Source organism: Delphinus delphis, chromosome 11 (assembly GCF_949987515.2).
Source record: "Delphinus delphis chromosome 11, mDelDel1.2, whole genome shotgun sequence".
NCBI lineage: Eukaryota > Metazoa > Chordata > Mammalia > Artiodactyla > Delphinidae > Delphinus > Delphinus delphis.
In genome coordinates this window covers 94,795,461-94,818,629 of record NC_082693.1, presented here as the reverse complement: position 1 = coordinate 94,818,629, position 23,169 = coordinate 94,795,461, and the positions used below count along the sequence as shown (strand labels likewise).

Sequence of the window (23,169 nt, the reverse complement as noted above, 5' to 3'; positions counted from 1 at the left end):
TTACCCTTATTGTCGCCCATTAAGTAATCAGACCCAGCCCCAGGACCCTGAGTGTGTCATCATGCTCAAGACTCCCCCACCCCCAAAATAATTCCCTCCTCTGCTCCTGAATCCCCTTCTGGCTAGCACAACCTTGACTCCCTTTCTTGGTCACATTTAAAAAAAATTTTTATTGGAGTATAGTTTACAATGTTGTGTTAGTTTCAGATGTATAGCAAAATGAATCAGTTGTACATACACGTATATCCACTCTTTTTTTTTTTTAAGATTCTTTTCCCATATAGGCCATTACAGAGTATTGAGGGGAGTTCCCTGTGCTCTACAGCAGGTTCTTCTTAGTTACCTATTTTATATACAGTAGCGTGTATATGTCAGTGCCAATCTCCCAATTTATCCCTTCCGCCTCTTGGTCACATTTCGTGAAAGGGTTGTCTATGCTGTTCCCACATCCTCACTTCCTACTCCCAGCAAGCCCATGCCCACTCCACTGAGGGTGCCTGCCAAGGGTCCTCCCCATCCCAGGGGCCTCCGAGCTGCTGAGTCCAGTGGGGGACAGCTTTTCACTGGCCTTTTCTAGGACCCCTGGCTGCATCTGCTGGTTCTCCACTCCTCTGCCCAGGTCTTCCAGTTAAGGGACGGTGCTCTCCTCACTTGACATGCTCTCCCCAGATGAGCTCTTGCATTTCATGATCTCATGAGTCATGTCAGTGACTCACAAATCTATTCCTCCCACCAGGCTCACCCCCTCCCCAGTATTTCAGATTCACATCTCTTACCTTCTGGGAAGCACTTACCCAGATGTCCAATCCCCAAACTGTTGAGGACCTCTGTGCCTTTCCTCATCCTGAACCCTCTACGTGGAACGCCCTCCTCCTCCCCAGCCCGCCCCCAGCCAACTCCTACTCATCCTTTACGACCCAGCTTGGATGACTCCGTGTCCAGAAAGTCCTCCCTGGCGCCCATCCCGGTTGGGCTGGGTGTTCTTCTCACTCAACACATCCCAAACTTAACTCAGCAGCTTCTCCCCTAATCCTGCTCCTCCGCCATTATTCCCCAACTCTAGTCCTAGATCCAACCGTCATCCTGTTCTCAATCTCCAATTCCTTCCACCTTCACCTCCCAAACACTTCTTCACTCTTCTCCCATCAGCTCCACTAGCAGGCCCTCATCATCTCTGGCCAGCAGCCTCCGTCGAGCTCCCTCCAATCTGCTGCCACTTGGTGGTCAGGGGTATCCGACATACATGTCAACGTCACTCCCCCGTGCGACATCAAAACCCTCCCAGGTGCCTGCACACGCACAAATGAATGTAGGTTTAAGAAAAGGCGGAAAGTGAATAAGCTCTGTAGTCCACTAATGTACCAATGCCAGTTTTCCGGTTTTGATCATGTATATTGGCTGTATATCCCCATCAAGGGAAGCTGGGTGAAGGGAACTCTTTGTTACCATTTTTGTAACTTCCTGTGAAGAAAGTTAGAAAACAAACCAAACCTTGCATGACACCCACTACCAGGAGGACAAAGGCCAAGCTGCTCATCCAGGTCACACAGCACCCACCCATGGCCAGGCCTGGAATGCGACACTCCAGCAACTTTGGAGCACCCAGCTTCCCATTCAAGCTGCCCGCTCTTCCTGGAACAACCCTAATGCCCAGTGCTTCTTTAAAGCTCAGCTGAGGGCTACCCTGGTGGTGCAGTGGTTAAGAATCCGCCTGCCAAAGCAGGGGACACGGGTTCGAGCCCTGGTCCGGGAAGATCGCACATGCCGCGGAGCAACTAAGCCCGTGTACCACAACTACTGAGACTGTGCTGTGGAGCCCGCGAGCCACAACTACTGAGCCCACGAGCCACAACTACTGAAGACCGCATGCCTAGAGCCTGTGCTCCACAACAAGAAAAGCCACCGCAATGAGAAGCCCACGCGCTGCAACAAAGAGTAGACCCCGCTCGCTGCAACTAGAGAGAGACCACGCAGCAACTAAGACCCAATGCAGCCAAAAAATAAATAAATAAGAGGATTAACAAATTAAAAAAAAAAAAAGCTCAGCTGAGGTGGCTCCTCTACCAGGAAGCCTTCCTTCCCCAAACCCCACCTTTGCACAGCACCCCAAGCTCACAAGCACTGCACCGATCCTAGTTAATGTTCCCATTCTCTCCCTAAACTAGGAGCTCCTTGAAGCCAGAAGCTGGGTCTGATTCATCTCTGAGCAGCACAGAGAAACATATTCTGAGTAAGTGGAGTCTCATAAATCCTAGAATAACAGTGAAGATGTGGGTTTCAGTAATCTTTTTTTTTTTTTTTGGCATACCGCGTGGCCTGCGGGATCTTAGTTCCCCAACCAGGGATGGAACCCGGGCCCTTGGGCAGTGACAGCATGGAGTCCTAACCACTGGACCGCCAGGGAAATCCCTCAGTCATCATTTATTAAGCACTTTCTCTTACCAGGTATTATTCTAAGAGCTTTAAGTATAATACTTAATCCTCATAACACCCCTTAAGAAAGTACTACTATCATCCTCATTTTACAGATGAGGAAACCAAGGCACAAAGAGGTGAAGTGACCAGCCAGGGTTAGTTACTAAGTGACAGAGCTGGGCTTTGAACTCTGGTAGTTGCACTCTGGAGACCACGCAGTGTCACCTCCTGACTCAAAAGTGCTCCCTCACCCCCACAGGCCACCTTCAGCCTAGACCCACACTGCACCCTGCCACCCCACCCCGAGCACTCACGTGCCCCAGGGCAGCCTGCAGACGGGCCACGCACAGCATGAACACCACCTGAGCTTACGTCACCTCCACGCCAGGTACTTCTCCTGACTCACCAGGCCCTCGATGGCTTACTCCGAGAGACCAGGAAGGCTTTAATTTCACAGTCCCCGACCTCACTCATCAGCTTTCTGGGTCTGCATGGAGCCCGAGGACCCTCTGCTCCAAGGAGGTCAGGGAGGGGTCTCAGCTCACTTCTGGAGGCTACCTGCTGGGCGTGAAGCACCTTCTATGGCAGGGGTTTTGAACCTGGGGCCCAGGGAGAGAATTCAGGGGTATGTGACCTTTCTTCAGGGGTCTGGGAAAACATTTGCAACTTTTTTCACTAACTCCTACCTGATATTTAACATTCCACTCGATTATGAATGTAGGCAATACACTCAGTAGTGTCAGCACAAGAAATCACAGCTTTTTCCCTGTCAAATTTCAGCTACTGCGGACACAACAAAATATTGTTCACGCTCACCACAACTTCAAAATTACAGTAGCTACATTAGACTCACTGCAGATCTTATTTTTTAGTGCATTGATGTAAAAGCCCAGCTGTAGTTCAAGAGAATGGGTTTCCTTTGTAATCCTGTGTATTTTACTTTATCCATTTAAAAAGAGTATTCTGAGGGGCTTCCCTGGTGGCGCAGTGGTTGAGAGTCCGCCTGCCGATGCAGGGGACATGGGGTCGTGCTCCGGTCCGGGAAGATCCCACATGCCGCGGAGCGGCTGGGTCCCTGAGCCATGGCCGCTGAGCCTGTGAGTCCGGAGCCTGTGCTCCGCAACGGGAGAGGCCACAACAGTGAGAGGCCCGCGTACCGCAAAAAAAAAAAAAAAAAAAAAAAGAGTATTCTGAGAAGGCATGCATGGGCTTCCCCAGGCTGCCTGATAAGTCTGCAGTACAGAGGTGCTTGAGAAGTCCTGCTCTCAGGAATCAGGTTATTTATCCCTACAGTAATCTCAAAAGTAGGTGCTATTATCCCCACTTTCCACCAAAAAGCGAGACTTGCACAAATAAAGTCTTTTTTTTTCTTTAAATGAGGCTTGGCGGGATCTGTGACTTGCCCAGGGCCACACTGCTGCATGGGAAGGAGGCTGCAGGTACTGGCACCTCCAGGCTCCGCCAGGAACATCTGTCCAGAAATGAACACGCAATGGATACCCGCAGGCCTCAGCAACCTGCAGTTTGTTTCTTTTAACTGGCCACCTTGAATAGAAACCAAAGTTCAAGAAACTTCCCCCAGGCCCCCTCCACGGCCCCACTATAAGCCAAACTAAGAGTCAGCTGCAAAGCGTAATCTCCACCCTCCCACAGCATTCTGGTTCCAAAGGGCTTTTTTTTTTGTTATTTATTTTTGGCTGTGTTGGGTCTTTGTTGCTGCATGCGGGCTTTCTCTGGTTGCAGGGAGCAGGGGCTACTCTTCGTTGCGGTGCGCGGGCTTTTCATTGCAGTGGCTTCTCTTGTTGCGGAGCACGGGCTCTAGGCACAGGGGCTTCAGTAGTTGTGGCACGCGGGCTCAGTAGTTGTAGCTCGTGGGCTCTAGAGCGCAGGCTCAGTAGTTGTGGCGCACGGGCTTAGTTGCTCTGCGGCATGTGGGATTTTCCCGGACCAGGGCTCAAACCCGTGTCCACTGCATTGGCAGGCGGATTCTCAACCACTGTGCCACCAGGGAAGTACCCCAGTGCCACCAGGGAAGTCCCCCAAAGAGGCTTTTACTTTCTTCATCTTGTCTTTCTTGTTCGCAACAACCTAAGGGCCCAACTGCACAGAAGGGTTCAAACCCACATCTTTCTCCAGGGGCCCAAGCTCTACTCCTGCTTCTCCACCTCCAAGACCCACCTGCTAGGCTGCTAAAGTGAGACATTTAAACAGTAACTCTTTTATATATATAATAGAAAAGTAACAGAAGCTCACTGTTAAAAAATAAAAAATAAAAACAGAGCTTGCCCAGAGTCCAGAGCTCAGAGTGACTGGTTACCATTCTTTTTCTTTTTTTGAGCAATTTGAAGTCATTGCTCCTGTTCATGGGTGGAGAAATCCCCACCTGGGCACCAAGAGTTTCATGGGCTGCTCTGCAGAGGGCCCTGAGCCGGTTCCAGTCCCAGCCCTGTCCCATGCTGGCTTTCAGGGAATCAGCCTGAGCCTCTTTTTTGTCATTTACAAGATGGAGCTAATGATATCCACCTTCCAAGACTATTTTGTAGATTTACATAGTCCCCTCCGCCTACACACACATACACACACACACACACACACACACACACACCCAGAGGAGGTCAGAAATTTGTGTTTCTGCTGAACTGGGCACCATCAGAGAATACTTGGCAACTTTCAAAATTATCCCGTAAGTATTTTTCCATCAGTCAACCCCAATTTCTTTGCAGTTTCCTTCTAGGCCACTCTTTTCTGGCAAGGGCTGCTCTGGACCACCCTGCTACTATTATTCATTTACTCAACAAATAACCACAGGACACCTTTGTGTGCAATGGGCTGTGCCAGATGCTGGGAGAACAAGGTTAATGAAGTCCCTGGCCTTGGACAGCTTGTGGTCCATGCACAGCAAGACAAATAAAAAGGCCAGTGTTAAATGCACAAGTAATGATACAGTTAAGAGTTACAAAGAGGGTTTCCCTGGTGGCGCAGTGGTTGGGAGTCCGCCTGCCGATGCAGGGGACACGGGTTCATGCCCCGGTCCAGGAAGATCCCACATGCCGCGGAGCGGCTGGGCCCGTGGGCCATGGCCGCTGAGCCTGCACGTCTGGAGCCTGTGCTCCGCAGCGGGAGAGGCCACTACAGTGAGAGGCCCGCGAATCACAAAAAAAAAAAAAAAAAAGAGTTACAAAGAAACTAAAATAGGAAACATGGCAGGGAATGATGGAGAGGGGGGTGGGCTGGGAGCTTAGCGAAGGCCCTTCCAAGGAGGTGGCATTTAAAAGGGACAATTAGGATCCAGTCACAGGAACGTGGGAGGGGGGTAAGGGCACACCTGGCACTGGCTATGGCGAAGACAATGGCCCTGAGGTGGGAACAAACTTAGAATATTCAAGGAAAAGACAGAAGGCCAATGAGGCTGCAGTACTGAAGTGAGGGCAGGCCAAGCAGGAAGGAAGGGGCAAGGGACAGGCTGAGGCTGGTCAGAGAGCTACACACGGGCCAAGCTGGGGAGCCAGCACTGTGCTCTATGTGTGCCAGGAAACCACTGGAAGGTTTTCAGCAGAGGAGTGACAGGGTCTCGCTCTCCAGAAGATCCACTTGGCTGCTGTGTTGAGGATGGACGACAGGAGGGGAAGGTGTCAGATTAGTTAGGAGGCTACTGCAGTCGTCCAGGCCTGGATCAAGGTGAGCTGTGGAGAAGATTCAGAAACACTCTGGACGTTATTAAATGTTCATGGCAATCACAACCATGCCCTCACACCGGGTGGTCTTGATAGCTTTCAAAGTTCCTTCATTTAAGTTTCAGAGCAAACCTGAGGCAGACGGGACTGAATCAGCAAGGCCATTTTTCAGAACAGGAGACTGAGGCCAGGAGTGACAGGATGATGATGCCCCAACTCACGCAGCCAGTGTGTGCTGGGACTGAACGAAAGGCAGGACTTTGGACTCCACGAAAGGCAGGACTTTGGACTCCCTGCCCTGTGTTCCTCTGCCTGCAAAGGGACAGGGTATGACATGGAATGCTCCAGAGAACAAGAGCTTAGATGAGCCTCTGAAAAGCCCGGAAGGGTCAGAGCCTCGACCTTGCCCGCAGCCCTCAAGGAAGTGCTTGACGGATTCTCGCTGGCTGACCCCAGCTTTCAGCGTCAGGGAATCTGACACCCGGTTCCCTCTCTGAGTCATGGTGTGGACAAGACAGGAAGAACTGAGGGGTGGGGGGCCCCTCGGGTTTCTTCTGAAAAACAGAGACCTCTTTCACCTTGAAAGATTATCATGAGGATTAATGAGAGACTGTGGGCAAAAGCACGATACAAATGTCAGATCATTAGGGTTTCCAGACAGATAAGAAAAGAGCTCCATGGAGACTGAAATAGCTTGACAGCATCTCTCCTGCAGGACGGCTAAGACCTCGGACTCAGGAGTCCAGCAGGCCTGGCTCCCTCTGACCCCCTGCTCTACCTCAGCTGTGTGATCTTGGAACCTCAGTCTCCCCATCTGCAAAATGGGGCTGTTAAGAGTTGTTCCTGCCTCGAAGAGTCGTTAAGTGGATTCAGTAAGAGAAAGCACAGAAAGCACAAGCACAGGGCCGGCACACGGCCGCATTCCAGACATGGTGGCTGCTGTCGCTACCGCCACTGTCACCATCAGGCCTGGGTCTCAGCCTCTGATTTGGGGCTCGGGAATTGCCGCGGAACTGAAGTCAACTAGAGATGTCTCCTGGATGCAGAAATGCTGCCGCCCCTTCCCTCTGGGCCTCCACAGCCTGATGGGGAAACAGCGCTAACACACCTGCAGAAGCCATCAGGGCGCCTGCAAAGAAACAGACTTACTAGGAGAAATAAATAAGGTGGGAAGGAGCCCCATAGCTGGTGATGACAGAGAAAGGAAAACGAGCCTGTTTTCTATGGGCCATTAAATGTGATGAAAGGAACTGGCTTCTGTGGAGACTCCTGGGAGCTGACACGTAGCAGTCACTTCATCAACCCCAGCTGAGGCTCCAGTTGAGGCTGCAGCCAGACTTCCTCAGAGGATACCTCCACCTTCTGCTGTCTCACCTTATCACCACCAGCCCCGTCAGCCTCCTGCCTCCCTCCCTCCCAGCCTGACCTAGTCCTCCACCGGGCCAGCTCAAGAGCCAAACTGCCCGGGTTTGCCCTCCAGCTCTGTCACTTACACGACGTCACTTAACCTCTCTGTGCCACAGTTTCTTCATCTGTAAAATGGGGACAATTATAGCGCCCACCTATAGGGCTATCATAAAGATTAAATAAGCTCATCTAGGAGAAACCACTCATGAGAGCTGGCCACTAGCTAATTGCTGGATTGGTGTTTGTTAAGTTACTAAAAAATTTTAAACCCCTCTAGTTCCTCTCATCTGAGTCTCCTGTCCCGATCCCCGGGCACTTGGGCTCCTCCCAGAGGTTACCACCAAACATCATCAAACCTCAGGGCTCATTTTCGGAAAAGGAAACTTGGGCCTGGAGAACCCAAGGGACCACAGTGGCAGAGCCTGACATGAACCTGAATTCACACCTGCCACCTGCACCGTGGCTGTACCAGATGATCTGCCTGTTCTTACTTCACACCACCGTGCCTTTGTCCAGCTCAGTGCCTCTCCTTAGAATGCCCTTTCTCTGGCCTTTCTCAACCCATCTTTCTTTTTTTTTTAATTTTTAAAAAAATTTATTGTATTTATTTATTTTTGGCTGTGTTGGGTCTTCGTTGCTGCACGCGGGCTTTCTCTAGTTGCGGCGAGCAGGGGCTACTCTTTGTTGTGGTGCGCAGGCTTCTCATTGCGGTGGCTTCTCTTATTGCGGAGCACGGGCTCCAGGCGCGTGGGCTTCAGTAGTTGTGGCTCGCGGGCTCTAGAGCGCAGGCTCAGTAGTTGTGGCGCACGGGCTTAGTTGCTCCACGGCACGTGGGATCTTCCCAACCAGGGATTGAACCCGTGTCCCCTGCATTGGCAGGCGGATTCTTAACCACTGCGCCACCAGGGAAGCCCTCAACCCATCTTTCAAATATTTAAATGGCACTTCTTCTCAGAAGACCTTCCACCACCCAGGGCAAAAGAAATCTTCTTCCTCTACACTGGGACATAATTCAATTTGACAACAAAATGGCTGAATGCGTCCTCCTGGCACCTCCACGGGGGCCTGGGACACAGAGGGTGAATCAGATCCAGTTCCTGTCCTCGGGAAGCTCAGGTTAATCATCCATATCTTTCTCCTTTCCAAGCCACAGGCTCCTCCGTGGCGTCAAGCCAGGCACTGGCAGGCACTAGGAACTGAACTCGGATCTCCACACTCAGGGCTCAGTCTTCCTTCCACCACCATTCTGCCTTCTGCAGTCAGGCTTCCAGAAACCTCCTGAGAGTACCTGCGAGGCCATGGGGCACAGGGCTGGTTCATTAAAACTCCCTGGCCTTGGGGAGCCTGCTGACATTTTAGCTTAAGCCCCCACCCCCGGAACATTTGCCAGTTCAAACTGTCCTGGTCTCTGTTCTTGTCTACATATTTGGGATGGAGGTGGTCCAATTCTGACGCCATGCAGCACACTTAACAGTCACCCGGGACTGGCTTCAAATCCAGCCAGGTGATCTTGGGCCAGCCACATAAATCATGTGTTCCTCACTGTGTTCAGCTGTGAGATGGAGATAATAATGCTCACCCCTCAAGGAGCCACTGTAAGAATTAGCCAGAATGTTCGTCAACCTCCCAGAGCGGAAGCAATTGTGGTGAGCCCAGAATCCCCTACCTCTTCTCCACCCCAGCCAAGCATCCCCATTCTTTCAAGCTCAAGACCCACTTGCTGAAGGAAGCCTTCCCTAACTTTTCCAGGTTACCCTGAGAGCTCTCTCTTCTCTCTCCACTCCCACCGCATTGACCCTAGTATTGACCATTTCCTTGTTCTCTCATTGGTTCGCTAGTTAACTTTATCTTCCCAACCAGCCTCTAAGTGGCAAACTCAACCCAAGCCTGCCCCACAGCATCGCACTGTGCTCACAAGAAGCGCTTGAAAAGTAACTTGCTAAGGTAGCCAGGACTCTGGGAGAAGGTGAAGATTTGGAGGCAGAAAACCAGGTGGGAATCCTACCTCTGTTATGTGACCTTCCAGGGAGAACCTTCAGCTCTCTAAGCCTCAGGTTTCTCATCTGGAAAATGAGGACTGAAAAATGTCGAGCTGACATGGTTGCTATGGAGGACAGATGAGCCAGCATATGTGAAAGCCCTTTTGTTATAAACTAAAAAGTGCTATTTAAGGGATTATTATTTTCAGATTTTCAAATCCAAACCTACTGATGCCTCAACTTTCCTATACCTAAGACTCAAGAGCCCAGCTCTTAGCCCCAAATAATCCACCCAAACCCACATTCTTAACTGTTCATCCTAAACAAAAAGCCAACAGCCTAGAATTCACAGCATCCGTGGAACCTCGTCCCAGCTCAGGGCTCACAAAACCTCTCTCCTACCTTCAGATCTCAGCCCTCCTGGACACAGGTTTCTCCTTCCCAGCTCAAGGAAGCCCACACCACAAACCTATTCCAACTGCGATTGGCTGGGCATCATTTCTAGCTTGCAGTCCAATTTCCACGGAAAGTGAAAATGGGGAAAGATGACCAAGGTGGGTATGGTAGTATGCGGGGGGAGAGGGGGTCTAAGTCTTGGTAGTAGCATTAAAGATTCGGCTGGAATTTTGTGTCCACTAGCGGCTAAATGTACTATAATTATCACATTTGTGTGAAAATCCAGGGATCTGCATTCTGCTGTTTTCATGGGACTGGATGAACTGCAGGCACTGAGGAAAATGCTAAGAAGTTGGAGTTCAAAGTCTTGCACCCAGGAAACAAAAGTCCCAGTAAGCAATCCCAGAGAAATGAAATCCCTGACAAAGCTCATGTGGACACCACAGTCCCTCACTCCGGGCCCAGGCCCCTTCTCCAGCCCCTCCATTCCTTCTCCAGCCCCTATTCTTACCCATTAATGCCATGTAGGTATCACACCCATCAGAGTCTATCAGAGTGAATCCTGATTTTTTTTCCCCTGGGAATACTGCTTTGTCTCTGTGAAAGACCCCCAAACCGGGCACCTTATAAATATCCGAGCCAGACAGATTTTAAGAGGAAATCGGGGAAAGGAAGGAGCAGGCCGGGAGGAGTCCCTGAGGCCCGTGGAGGGCAGGAGGGGAGTCCGAGGCCGGGGTGGGTGGCTCCCTTGCACTCATCTCCCGGGGGCGCCCCCCAGGCGCTGGAGCTGTCCCCCGCAGCCCCTGTGCGCCCCTGGTAGGACGACGGACCCCTCGCAGGCCTGAGCCCAGGGACTGATCCCGCGACCGGAAATGCACCCCCCAGACCGCGCCCCCCTTTCCTGCCGCCCTCTCCCCCGGGCCGGGCCGCAGGCCCCGGATCCCCGGGCTCGCGTGGCCGCCGCAGCCGGCAGGGGCGGCCCGTCGGCGGCTGCGGTCCCTCCGACTCCCGGCGCTGCGGGGCCAAGGCGCACACAAAAGGAAGGGGCGCGTTGCCAGCGACGCCCCCGCCAATCGCCTCGAACCCCATCGCGGGAACCGGCAAAGCATCCGCACACCCCAAAGCTTCGGACGCCCAGGAGAGAGCCCCCCACGCAATTAGTTCCAAGACACCCCTCGGGGGGTTGCAGAGGCAGCCAAATCTCCCAGCGGCAGGTGCCCCCGGCAGCACAATAACTTTGAAACTTTGGGGCAGGGCACGGGGGCCGGGAGGGGGAGCCCCAAAAAGAAGGAAAGGGGGTTGGGGGACTATTCATTTTTGCAAAACGCACTCTCCGGGTGTCCCCGCGCAGCTCCGGCCTGGCCAGGGCTTTCCGCACCTCCTCCCAGCCCGGCGCGGCCCCCGGGCGCCCCGAGCCCTCCAGAGCCGGCCGCCGGTTCGCGGTCGGGCCCCGGCCTCTGCCCCGCGGGGCTCGGGCCGCGCGCAGCACTCACCTCGGCCGGGCTGCGCTCCCCGCGGGCCTGCGCCGAGCCCGATAAATGGTATGCTATGACTAGAGGTATGATTACGTTATTATTATTAGTAATAATAAGAGTAAATGCTATTTAATTACGGGCGGCAGCATCCTGCTCCCGGCGCCGCCGCCCCGGCAGCTCCGTCCATGTGGCTCCGGAGAGCTTTACTTTCATTTCCAGCCCCCTCGGCCGGCCGCTCGCGGCAGCACCCGCTGGAGGCACCGTCTCCCAGCAGTTCTTCCTCCTCGGGTCCTAGAGCGCGGCTCCCCTAGCCGGGCGCCGGGGGTGGGCGGCGCGGGCTGAGCACCTGGGGGCGGAGGGGGCGGGGAAGTCCCCCTTCCCCTTGGAAAGCTCATGCCTGGAATTCACCTTTATCTTCTTAGAAAGTGTCCTTCCCTCTTGGGGCTTTTCTTTTGGCAATTCTGCATTTCTGGGCTGATGCTGTTCTAACTCAGCGCCTCCGCCCTTCCTCATGTGTGTAAAGAGCCCCCCGGGGTTTCCAGATGCTTTCAATGAAGGCGCCCCCAAACCCTAGATGCCTTGTGACCTTTTCAAGGATAAGGACCAAAGGCTCAGAGAGGAATCAGGACCTCCCTCGACTGTTGTTGTATGTATGGGATCTTTCCCGAAAGGATTTGAGGCTGCTTAGAAGACCCAGAAGGTAAGGGGAGATCACCAAAGGAGAAACTGGCTGTCAGCGTCCCTGGCACTGACACAGAGCTGGCCAGGTCCAGGTTGGATTTGAATCCAGAGCTTCGGATTCCAAATACGGTGTCATCCCACCCTACCACCACCTGCCCCGTGGATTCCTGAGAGTTCTCTACCCTCTTCATTTTACACGCACACACACACATATGTATGTATATGTGTATCTAGGTACATATATATACCTATATATATGCCTCTATGTGTACCTATATATGTGTGTGTATATATATATTAATTTATTTATTGAGGATTCGCTGTGAGATTTGTAAAGATTTTATCTTTACAAATGTTATCTTTTCCACATTTGTGCCAGAAAATCTTAGGGACTGGAGATGCATCGCTGAGATAAATTTTAAACACGCTGTGGTAAATGCTAGGAGGCACCAGAAACTGGCACAGTTTGCCTATTTAATTCTCACAATAATCCTGGGAGATTGGTTTTAGCATGCCTGTTTTACAAATGGAAAACTGAGGCTCAGAGATTAAGCGACTTGTCCAAGGGGGCAGTTCTGACTCCAGAGCTTGTATGCTTTACACGGCCTCTCGCACTTTTCACTATCTACCATAAGGGAGCCTTGAAAGAGGGGTGAAAAGCACCTGCACCGCTGGAATTTCTCAAACTCTTCCTTCTGTGGGTGCCATCTCTCCCCTCACTACTCTAAGATTAATAAACAAAAAGGCAGCCTCTGGCATAAGGGTGATGGACATTTATGTCCAGAAACGAAAAGCAGAGTCCAGTGGCCTTCTGACTCACTGCGAGGAGGGCCTTGTTTAAAATGAAAACCTTTAACCCCTCCCACCAACTCAGAGATTTTTTTTTGTTTTTTTTTTTTTTGCCACCCTGCGGTTTGCAGGCTCTCAGTTCCCCAACCAGGGATTGAACCCAGGCCACGGTGGTGAAAGCCCAGAATCCTAGCCACTAAGCCACCAGGGAACTCCCAGAGATTCTGATTTAGTATTTCTGACAAGCACGGCTAGGTCACCTGTAATAGTCCCAAGATCGTGGGCTAAAGGCATACACAGGATGAGCCTGGCAATTTAGGGAGCCTGGGTGGTACAGTGGGGCTGTCACTGAGGCAGCATGAGAAAGACCAAGGTCTGTTGGAGTCCCAGCTCTGCCACTTGCTAGCTGTGTGACCCCAGGCAATCTAGCAGCATTAGTCTCCTCATTGGTAAGATAAGGATGAGAAAACCTAATCAACATAAATTTTGTTTCAAGGACTACAATTAAATAATAGCTGTAAAGCATATAGTATAGTGCCTAGCCCACGGGTATGAATAAATGTTCGTTTCCATACCTCCTGTACAATTTATAGTGAAACACTCATGACAATTTATCAGATTAGGTTCCATTGTTATTATCACTCCCATTTTATGGATGAAGCTGTTGAGGCCAGTCGGACTACTGCATCTTGCCTCAAATGAACTAGCTGGTAAAAGGTGTGGTGATTCCACCATCCCAGGCTGCCAGTGGAATAACACATATCCTTAAAAAAGGACTGGAGGGACTTCCCTGATGGTCCAGTGGCTAAGGCTTCACGCTCCCAGTGCAGGGGGCCTGGGTTCAATCCCTGGTCAGGGAACCAGATCCCACATGCTGAAACTAAAAAAAAAAAAAAAAGAAATGAGGACTGTCCATCATTTAAGGAGGATTCAGCTGGACACCAGCCCTCCCCTCTCTGCCTTCACCTCTTGAATTTGGTATCAACTAGTTAAACTATCTGAGCTGCCTGAGATGGTAATTGGGCCCTTACAAGACCCCAACCAGAGGTGGTGGCACTTTGGAGAGAAAGGCCCCAAAGGTGGCACCAACAGGTTGCCCTATGTCCCCACATTAAAGCTGAAATAGCAGTAACAGCCACCACTTTTTATTTACTTATGAGTCAAGCACTTTGCACATGTTGATTCTCTTACCCTCCCCAAAACCCTGTAAGGTAGGGATTGTTTTTACCTATTTCAGGGTGAAGAAACAGACACAAAGCAGTTAACTGACTAAGAAAGAGGTAGAGACAGAATTCAGTCCCAGCCTCATCCCTCTGTAAGACCACAGAATCGTGATGTGGATATCTTAAATCTGGATGTATCACTGGTTACCCCCAAGAGCCTGTCACAGGAGCGGGTCGCTGGAGAATGGGAGGTGGACACTCATGCTCTGACCTTTGAGGAACTGACAGGTACATCATTCAGTTACCCCTTCTCCAGCAGGCACCTCCTGCTCCAAGCTTAGGCCTGCCACGGCTTGGACCCCAGAGATGCCTTCTTATCCCCTGGGAAGAGCCTGAGTGCATGGCAGTCTTAAGTGCAACCATGTACAGTGTTCATTCACTCACTCAAAAACATTCATTGCCAGGCCCCACATGAGGTCCTGGGACTGCAAATAAACCCCTTTCCCCACAGCTCCAGCACAGTGCCAGGTCCCAGTCCTCCAGCAAGGCGTCTTGGGGTTTAGGGAAAGACCATGAAGATAAAATGCACCATTTTAGGCTCAGGTTGGGGATAATGAGTACTTTCCCCATAGGGTTACTAAGAGGATTAAGTGAGTTCCTGCATGCAAAGCATTGATAAATGTGTGGTTAAATAAATAATAAATAAATAATGCGTTCTTCTGGGGAACGGTCCATAGAATTCAGATTCTCAAAGGTGAAGGTGATTTAAGAGAAAAGAGAGAGGTGGACCCACAAGCCTAGAAGCTGAGATAGGTTATAATACAGTGGATGAAATGCAGGTGATAAAACATAGTCACATTTGTCCCCAGTATGCTTGAAAATGTTCAAGCATACAGAAGATTTTTTTTTAGAGGAAAGCACATTTATTTATTTATTTTATTTATTTTTGGCTGCGGCGGATCTTCGCTGTGGTGTGCTGGCTTCTCTCTAGTTGTGGCGCGTGGGTTCTCTTCTCCTCTAGTTGTGGCGCGCGGGCTCCAGGCATGTGGGCTCTGTGGTTTGTGGCACGCGGGCTCTCTTGTTGAGGTGCGTGGGCTTAGTTGCCCCTCGGCATGTGGGATCTTAGTTCCCTGACCAGGGATTGAACCCGTGTCCCCTGAATTGCAAGGCGGATTCTTTACCACTGGACCACCAGGGAAGTGTGGTGGTCTGAACACGGGTTGGAAAAGAATTTCCAGACACAAGGCAGAATGTAAAGAAGATAGAATTTATTAGCGGGAAGGGTCGCTGCCAGAACAGCGGGCCGACTTCCTTGTAGTCTGGGAGAGAGGAGCCCGAGCATGTGCTATTGATCAGTTTTTATAGCCAGAAAACAAAGGAATGGTCCGAGGTGTAATTTTGTTTACTGATCAGTCGAGGCACATACACCTTCCTTCTATAGGGTAAGAGTGGGACAGGGCAGATGCCTTTCCTTATTTGGGACAGGTCCCGTTGCCCAGGTGGGCTCCAGATTTCGTAACCATCGCAACATGGTGGTGGGGAGCGCGATTGATTAAGAATCCGGTAGAGTGTGTAACGCTGACACTTTTTCAGGCAGGGTCGTCCTTTGTCCTTGAAGCACCATTGTCCTTGGAGCACCACATTCCCCCCTCTCTTTATTTATAGGTCCAATTCCTTGGCCCTAATGGATACCCTGCTCATGTCTACCTAACTGCCTAATTCCCTCTCAGGCATTCGGGAACCCCTTTGTGAGGAGAAGGGGCGACAAACTCTCTCTGGCTGCTTCCTGCTGAGCGGGGGCATCGTGGGGCCATGGGTTCCGGTTGCCCGCTTTCTGTCAGGGTTTATCTAGGGAGGAGTGCGGGCCCCATGGAAAGTGATGGCAGCTTGTTCAAGGGTTGTACAAGTGTTGTCTGGCCGGTATTCTTGTTGCATCACCATTTGGAGGTTTATTTGTGGTATTCTGGAAGGGACAAACTTAACAAGGAGGTTAAAAATACATGGCCTGAAGATTAGGAGAAGTAGAAAGGCTACTATAGGACCTAGGAAAGGGGTTAGCCAAGAGAACCAGGACCAGATATTAGTCTTGAAATCCCACCAGTCGAGTCCCCCTGAGACTGCTTCCCTGTAGAATCCATTAGCTCTTTCAATAATTGCTCGAAGATTGGTCTGGACCTTGCCCGACTGGTTGACAAAAAAACAGCAATCCTCCTTTAACATTGCACAGGTCCCTCCTTGATTAGCTGTTAGGAGGTCCAGAGCTTTTCTATTTTGTAAAACCACTCCTGCTAGAGAATTTATTTGTTCTTGCCGGGTGTTAATTTGAGCTGCTAGGCAGGCAGTCTGTTGTGTGAGTTCAAGAGAGAGCTGTCAGGCAATGGAGGTACCTCCAGGGGACCTTGGTGAAGGATATGGGGTGGGATTTTAGCTAGAGTAAGCTTCGCAGTGGCTAGTAAAGCCATATTTACCGGCGTAAATGATAAAGTAGCTTCAAGTTTTGTTAAAAGGTTCCGGCCTAACAGGGGTATTGGACAGGCCAGGAGAACTAGGAAAGAATGGGTGAATAGAGTATTTTCAAGGGAACAGGGTAAGGGAGGTGTAAAATGGCCATATGAGGGCTTTCCATCTACTCCCATTAAGAGGATTGAGGAACAGCAAGTGGGACCAGAGAAGGAGGTCAGGGCCACGTAGCCCCTGTGTCAGTTAGAAAGGTTATAGTAGCCCCTGCCACATCCGGGGTTACCCGGGGCTCCTCAGGTCTTATGGGGAACATAGGCGCCTATAGATTGAGCCGTGCGCACCGTCAGTCATCCGCACCCAGGAGCCCCAGATCTAGAGCGCAGTCCGGTTCTTGCCCCTACTAGTCAATTACCACCAACAGGGGCAATTGGCCTTGACCTTGGCCCAGGGGGCTGGGACCCAAAATGCCCCGAGTGTTGGGTGGTCGCGGCGTTGGCCTCCCCGCTTGAGGGCGGCAGGGACAACTTGTCTTCCACTGGCCCTTTTGGTGACAGTAAGGGCACAGGGTATCGGGTGGTGGGCCGTTCCTGACTCTGTGCCCCTGCTGACCGCACTGGTAGCAGCTCAGCGGTGGTTTCTGAGACGGGAGAGGGGCTCCCGTGGGTCTGTTTTGGGAGGGACTGAGCAATGGTAAGAGCCATATACTGAGCGTGTCGTTTTAACTTTTCTTCCTCTCTTTGTTCTCTTCTTTCCTAGAAGCCTCCTCCCTATTGTTAAAGACCTTAAAGGCCGTGTCAAGTAGAGCAGGAAATGGGGTCTGTGGCCCTTGCTCTAGTTTCTGTAATTTCTGTCTTATGCTTGGGGATGCCTGGCTTATAAAGTGAACTACAAGTATAGCCTGACCCTTAGGGGTCTCAGGGTCTTGGTTGGTGTATTTCCTCATAGCCTCTTCTCATCGGGCCTGAAAAAGGGCCGGATTCTCAGAGCGTTCCTATGTAACTTCTCTGAGTTTATTATAATCAGGTTTGATGATTGCCTTTTTCATACCTTCTAGGAGACAGGTAATCACGTAGTTTCTCCTAGTGAGCCCTCCTGCTGGCCTATTTTCATCTGCCTGGTGTCTCCATCCTGGGTCTGCCCTTGGGACTGCCTCCGCCCCTGCTCGTTTCTCATTAGGATTTCGAGCGTGTGCCTTATCTGCCCAGGCCTGAGCCGCGGCCTCGATCCTGGCCTTTTCTTCATGATGCAGCATGTAGTTAGGACCACATGAATATCTGGCCAGGTTAAGTCAAAGGCTATAGTTAGGGCCTGGAATTCCCTGATGAAGGTGGAGGGGTCCTGGCTGAAGGAGCGCAGTTTCCCTTGGATATGAGAGAGATCAGACATGGGGAAGGGGACATGAACCCTGATAGTACCTAGGTCTCCGTCAGCGACCTCTCGTAGGGGAAGCATATTGGGACCGGATGCTGAGTTTTGGGCTGCTCGTGACCGAGTGTGGGGAGTGGAGGGAAGGTCTGCTTCTGGGTACGGAGGTAGGGGTTGGGGAGAAGGTCGAGGAGGAGACTGGTGAGACCAGGGACAAGAAGGCTCATCCAAGATACCTGGTGGAGGGGGAGATGGGGAGGGACGAAGTAGTGAAGCTGGAGGAGGAGGGTGGGAGGATGAGGCATTAAAGCGGCAATGGAGAGACACGTGCGACAGGAGTCCCTCAGGCTCAGATTCTGACCCAGGGCCGTGAAGGCCAGCACGGATGGAACCTCGGAATCCTTTCCTAGTTTCCAACTAGTTGGAGGACTGTGTTGTAATTTAGGGTCCCGTTAAGAAGCCATTGTTCTTGGTGCCTCAGTTTGTACTGGGGCCAAGCCGTGTTACAAAAGGAAATGAGCCTCTTCTTCTTGAGATTGTCTGGGTCAAATTCCTTCCAATTCCTGAGAATACAACCAAGAGGTGAGTCTAAGGGAATGGACATCTCTGAACCTATTCTTAGCCTCAGTGCGATTAAGGCACCAATGACCAGAGAGGGGAATTCCCGGAAACCAGCTGGGAATTGACTCACCGATAGAAAATTCTCAGGGATGGGAAGGAGCTCTCCCAGGACAATCTAGAGGCAGTGAGGTCCTCTGGAGTCAGTCCGAGCTGAGGAGAAAGAAGCAGAAGAGACAGAAAAGAGGACTGAGGATTCCGCCTTCTAACCCTACCGAGGAGGCGGTGGCCAAGGGACTGTGGGCTTTGTGCTTTGCTTCGTCCACGGTGTGCCTCGCATTGCACGGAAGTCGTCTTGGCGGGAGTGGACGCTCTAACAGCCTGGTCTGTTCTGTGACCCCCTTATCCTTTCACGGGAGTCTTCAAGCGGCAGGCGCCCTAACGGCTTTTCAATGCCTGACCCGTCCCCGCACGATACCAATCGGCCTAGTCCGCAGTCGGGAGGAAGACAGAGGGATCCTCAGCCGTCTGGGCGGCAGTTACTGGGGCGAAGCGAGCCGTGGAGCCTTCGGAACACGCCAGGATGTGGCCCTGGCCGGAGTCCTCCGTTGCTTCCACGGCAGCTTGCCTGTTCACAGAGAGTCCCAAGGAATGAGGAGAGGAGGTGGGGAAAGAGACCCCCCTGGAGGTCCCTGTACAGGCCACCAAATGTCGTGGTCCGCACGTGGGTTGGAGAAGAATTTCCAGACACAAGGCAGAATGTAAAGAAGATAGAATTTATTAGCGGGAAGGGTCGCTGCCAGCACAGCGGGCCGACTTCCTTGTAGTCTGGGAGAATGGAGCCCGGACATGTGCTATTGATCGGTTTTTATGGCCAGAAAACAAAGGAATGGTCCGAGGTGTAATTCTGTTTACTGATTGATCGAGGCACATACACCTTCCTTCTATAGGGTAAGAGTGGGACAGGGCAGATGACTTTCTGTATTTGGGACAGGTCCCGTTGCCCAAGTGCGCTGAGGGATTTCGTAACCATCACAACATGGTGGTGGGGATGGCGATTAAGAGTCCAGTAGCGGGTGTAACGCTGATACTTTTTCAGGCAGGGTCGTCCTATGTCCTTGAAGCACCATTGTCCTTGGAGCACCACAGGAAGTCCTTCAAGCATTCAGAAAATTGAAAGAACTGTACAGCCCTATATTATGCTACATTTGTTAAGTCCCTCAAGCATTCAGAAAACTGAAAGAACTGTACAGCCCTATATTATGCTACATTTGTTAAGATTTTGCTGTATTTGCTTTATCATATATTTATCCTTCCATCCATCCATCCACTCATCGATCTACATAACATTTTTGTTAAAAACGAAACAGGTAATTTTTAACTTTATTCTTTATGTTCTTTTGCATTTGTACTAATTTTTAAAATTGCTGTCAGTTTTCATTTAAAAACTGAAATAATTTCCATTTTGGAACAAAAGAATTATTAAAAGGAAATATAATCTACCAAAAGGATTTGGTACCAGGAAACCCTTCATACACGTTAGACCCAAATTTAAGCTCCTCCCCAGACACCATCCTTTTCTATCTTATTCAACACTGGATTCTGGAACAGTGCCTTGTACATAGTAGATAACTACTGGAGTAGTTATCCAGTAGTTATGGAGTAATGGAGTGAATGAATTCTTTTAAGTATGGTTGTTTATCGAGGTTAAAAAAAATAGTTAAGGGAGCCCTGGGCTTGAACCCAGGGGGGAATGTGGTTTGAGTTATCTTTAACAAGGGGAGGGGGCAGGCTCTCCAGCAATATGGGTAGGCCAGGCCCACCTGCCTCTCCCCCGGGGCCCAAGGCCAGCATCCAGTTGGATCTTGGGACTTTCTCTCTACATTCCTCACATGTCTGACATAGTTCGGGCATTTGTTTTTGATCTGACTAAATGGCAAGTCTGCAGCCTTGGTAGCTCTACAGGAAACCAGAATAAATATCGTTTATTCCATTTACAATTGGCAATTAAGTTTGTTTTCAGGCACAAGAATGGAATTTAAAACACTCAGTTAAAGTAAACCAAACTAATCAGAGGCAGTCTGCTTTTCTCTTCAAAACATTAAAAGAAAGAAAGAAGAAAGGAAGGAAGGAAGAAAGAAAGAAAACAATAAAAACCACTGCACAATAGAGAGAGAAAGAGGTCTGGAATACCCACTCTCCCCTTATTCTCACCTCACACTCACAAACTGACTTGTTTTGCATGTGTATTGAAAAGAACCCCAGAGATCTGGTTCTACTATCTCTTGTCTAAATTCCTGTGTAATTCGGGCAGGTTACTTGACCTCTCTGGGCTTCAGTTCTCCATCTGTTGAAAAGAGGAGAGGGATGGCCTAAGATCGTTCTATCTGTCTGTCAAAAGCTTTGATTTCATTTCTCGGGGCCAGGCAAACAGACTAGCTCTCAGGTGGTAACTTGAGAGAGAGTTGGAGAAAGGGAGGGAGAGAGAGAAAGATGACGACAAATGTGTTGATTGGAAACACTGATGGTTCTGGACTCTTCAGACTCACTGTGCAAACCCCCTTCTCCTTTTTTAAACCCTAGTCTCCCCATTTTATTTATTTATTTATTTTGGCTGTGTTGGGTCTTCGTTTCTGTGCGTGGGCTTTCTCTAGTTGTGGCGAGTGGGGGCCACTCTTCATCGTGGTGCGCGGGCCTCTCACTGTCGCGGCTTCTCTTGTTGCTCACAAGCTCCAGAGGCGCAGGCTCAGTAGTTGTGTCTCACGGGCCTAGTTGCTCCGCGGCATGTGAGATCTTCCCAGACCAGGGCTCGAACCCATGTCCCCTGCATTGGCAGGCAGATTCTCAACCACTGCGCCACCGGGGAAGCCCTCTCCCCATTTTAAAGGGGTTTGAGAGAGAATCTAGATTCAGGAGTAACAAACAGAATCTCTTTGCTAAGGGCCTGGGTTTGTGATTTTTAGCTTTGAATGTGAACACCTGCAGGCAGAACACCTACACGCCGGTTCTCCACAAGCCCCAATGGACCCCTGTTACCTCCTATTACTTCCCGGGGCTTTGAAGGCCATTGAGTTTCTGCTAAGAATTCTCTTGCAGTTGTGAAAACCTTATGATCCATCACCCAGAGGAGGAGGAAAGGATGCTCGCCTAAGATGTTCTGCCGCCCACCTCTCTCTTCCCTTTGGGAGGTGTCCATCAGAGAAACGTCTCAGAGAGTAAAACTGGAAAAGGGAGGGGCTGAGGATCACCCCGAGGAAAATTCAGACTGATTTGATCAGTCCTAGCTGGAATCAGCACAGGAATAGCATCAGGCCTAAGTGGAAGCTTTTCAGCCTTCTCAGATGATGGTTCATTTTAAGGAAACACCCCGTGACCCTGACTGGAATCCAGTTCAAATGAGGAAACCTGAAGCATCTATGATAGGCCAGGCCCCAAGAGGATGCTGCTCACATAGAAACAGTACCTGCCCAGAGGCTCTCCAGGAAGCTGCTAAGAGGACTGTAACTCTGTGAGAAAGCTCTCAGACCGACTGCTCTGGGGGCTTGCAGCTTGCTCTGCAGAAAATCCTCCTGGAGGAGGTGGCAACCTCCTCCTGGAGGAGGCGGGCCTTGCAGGCAGAGAAGGAGAGGGAGGGTGGAAAGAGGATCCACATCTCAGTAGTTGTGTGAACCAGGGTCTGGAGCTTCAGTGTCTCACCTCTGCTGGGAAGGGTGGCAATGAGGCCCACTTCCTTTGTAGAGATTAAATTAGTTGTATGTGGAAGGATCTGGCACATATTTAACCCTGAATTGCAGGTAAAGCAACAAAACGTGTGTGGGCTGAGTTGTGAGAGGTAACTTTGGAAAAGAAAGCTGCATATGTTGAGGGTGATTATGTCTGGGAGCTAGAGTTTCTTGGGTAATGTTTACCTTTCTCTTTATCCTGTTCTGTGTTACTTGAAGTGTTTATAATGAACATATGTTATTTACATAGTGGTTAAAAAGTTCTTTGTGAAAAGAAAAAAAGAAAAGCTGTTTGTGTTCTGTTACTTTAAAAAATTTGAATCTAGAGAAAAGTGGCAAAAAAGTTCAAAGAACTTCAGAGACCCTTTGCCCAGATTTACTTATTTTATTTATTTATTTTTTACTTTTTGGCTGCGTTGGGTCTTAGTTGCAGTATGCAGGATCTTCATTGCGGCATGTGGGATCTTTTGTTGCAGCGTGTGGGCTCTACCTTGTGGCGCAAGGGCTTCTCTCTAGTTGTGGCGTGTGGGTTTTCTCTCCTTACTTGTGGCGCGCGGGCTCCAGAGCGCATGGGCTGTAGTTTGCGCCACATGGGCTCTCTAGTTGAGGTGCGCGGGCTCCAGAGTTGTGGCACACAGGCTTAGTTGCCCCATGGCATCTGTGCCCTTAGATCCCCGACCAGGGATCGAACCCGCGTCCCCTGCATTGGAAGGAGGATTCTTTACCACTGGACCACCAGGGAAGTCCCCAGATTTACTTACTGTTAACGTTTTGCCACATTTGCAGTCTCTTGCCATATATATGTGTATATATATGTATATACACATTTTTTGGAGCCATTTGAGAGTAGGTTGCAGACATCATGCTCCTAATTATTTCAGCATATATTTCCCAAGAACAAGGGCAGTCTCTTACATAACCCAGTACAATATAAAAACAAAAAAAAACAGGGACTTCCCCAGTGGCGCAGTGATCAAGAATCCGCCTGCCAATTCAGGGTACACGGGTTAAAGCCCTGGTCCGGGAAGATCCCACATGCCGTGGGGCAACTAAGCCCGTGTGCCACAACTACTGAGCCCACGTGC

At 50.5% G+C, this 23,169-nt stretch overlaps 1 protein-coding gene across 1 annotated transcript in view; it reads right to left on the bottom strand.

Moving 5' to 3' along the window:
• ZC3H7B (zinc finger CCCH-type containing 7B) overlaps positions 1-11,616 on the bottom strand; it is a 55,629-nt gene extending 44,013 nt beyond the window's left edge. The window contains exon 1 of the mRNA XM_060025731.1: positions 11,365-11,616. The gene's annotated coding sequence lies outside the window, so the exon portion shown is untranslated. The remainder of the gene's footprint in view (positions 1-11,364) is intronic.
• Between the last annotated feature and the right edge of the window lie 11,553 nt (positions 11,617-23,169).